The following is a 2175-nucleotide window of genomic DNA, read 5'->3' on the forward strand; positions in this document are numbered from 1 at the left end:
GCCGCGGGAGACGGTCCCCCGCCCGCACGCAACGTCGCCGTCGCGCGGGTGGCGGCGGCGGACACGGAGGAGGCCGCAGCGGCCCCGGGAAGCGAGTCGCGCTCGGGGCGGGGCCCCGGTCGGGCAGCCAGAACAGGCGACGACGGGGAAGGGCTCGGGAGAAGGCCGGCGGCGGCGAGGGCCGAGGCGCCGGAGAGGCGGCGGCGGAAGGGCCGCGGCCCGCCGAGAGACGCGCTCGGGGCGAAGGAGGGAAGACAGAACCTCCCGAGGCAAGTCGGCCGCCGGAGCACACACGGGGTCTCACCGCCAGGGGCCTCCAGCACCAGGGGCGGTCCCGCGGCGCCCAGAACGGCGACTGGCCCCGTCGCCCGCGCGCAGCTCACGGGGGCTCGGCCCCGCCACGGCCAGGGCTCTCCCGCACACGGCGCCAGCGTCCCGCGCCGGGCGCCTGGCGCGCGGGCCCCACCCGACCGGAGCCGAGAGCACTTCGCCCGGGGCCACCACCGGCCTCGGTGGCCGGAGGCGACACCCGCACGGCGAGGCCCACTTCGGTCCCGGCCGGTGGGCGGCGCGGCCAGGCGTCTGCCCGGGCGGGGGAGCACCGGGGGCAGCGGGGAGCGCGGCGCGCGCCTCGACGGAGGGAGCACGGGCTCGCGGGAAGGCTCCCGGGACGGCCTCGGGCGCGGACGGGCCACCAGGAAAACACACGCGGGATCCCACCGCCAACGACACGCGAGGGCGGTCCCACGACGCCTGGGACGCCGGCCGGCCTCAGCCACCCCTCGGCCTCCCCGCCGGGCCCGGCCCCCACCGCCGGGGGCCTACGTGAGGCGCCCCCGCCGCCGGGGGCCGCCCCGTCCACCCAGCCACCCGTCTGCCTGTCTGGTCTGCTCCGGGGCCCACGTCCCGAGGGAACGCGCCCGAGAGCGGCGGCGGCCCCCACCCATGCCCGCACGCCACCACCGGCTGCGGCTCGGGACGGGAGCGAGCGGAGAGCCAGCCGCTCGCGGCGGGGCGGAGCCCGGACGGGGCCGGGCCCTCTCCCCGCCCCAGCGCGCGACGGGAGAACCACGCGCACGCTCGCGCACACGCGCGGCCCCGCGCCCGACGACGGCCCGGCCGGGCGTGACCCTCCCCCGACTCGGAGGGGGGAGGCGCCGGCCGCGGTAGGCAAAGAGCAGCTCTGCCCACGCGCCACGGTGGTGGCGTCCGTGGCTACTACGCGCAAAGGAGGGGCGGCGGCTGGGGGGTCCGGTACCCCAAGGCACCCTCTCGGATCGCTAGAGAAGGCTTTCTCACCGAGGGCGTGTCGCCCCCGCCCATCGTCCGCCATCGGGCCCACCAAGGCGCTTACAGACACCATGGCCACGCAATGCAGGAGGGGTCTGCGGTAGAGGTAAGGCCTAGAGCAAGTCGGAGCGTCCGTGGTCAGGGCCGCGAGCCCGCGCTGCCCCGGGCTCGCCATCTCTGGCCACACTGGGCTTAGCTAGGGATCTACAAGGCCCCTGTGCGGCTCCCAAGTCAGTGCCTCCCCTCAGGCCGAGAGACCAAGGGAGGCAGAGACTGGGACGGAGGTGCCGATCAAACAGCACCTCCCAACCAAAGAGCCAGCGCCACGCCGCTGCTCGGCCCGCCACGGTCACTCCCACACCCGCGGGGAAACCCCAGCAAGGGGAACGCGCGGGCACGCGCCCGAGCCTGCCCGCCCCCACACGGCACGCCGTGGGGGGCGACGAGGCACCCGTCCCCCCCGAGGGGGACGAGGGGCACGCCTCCCTTACCGACTCGACCCCCCCGCTCCTCAGACACACCAGCGCAGTGGTTACCTGAGGAGGGCCGACGGGAACAGGGAACGACACCGCCACTCGGCCTCGGGCGCCTGAGGGACGACCTGGAACGCTCCAGGGGCACCGCCAACGGCCTGGGGAACGCGCTCACGCGCCCGGGAAGGCGCGCGGCGCGGCGGCAACACGGCCCGCCCCACCGCGGGGACGGCCGCCCGCGAGACACAGCCAAGAGGCACAGGCAGAGCATCCGCCGCGTCACGGAGACCCCGACACCGCCCACGCCACGAGGCACGGGGCGGGGGAGCGAGGTCGGGCCGGATTCCGCACCCCTGCCGCCTCCCACACGCCACTCGCAGCGGGGGAGAACGGGCGAGGGGACCCGCGGGCA

The sequence above is a fragment of the Equus asinus genome, unplaced genomic scaffold (assembly GCF_041296235.1).
Source record: "Equus asinus isolate D_3611 breed Donkey unplaced genomic scaffold, EquAss-T2T_v2 contig_362, whole genome shotgun sequence".
Classification (NCBI taxonomy): Eukaryota; Metazoa; Chordata; class Mammalia; order Perissodactyla; family Equidae; genus Equus; species Equus asinus.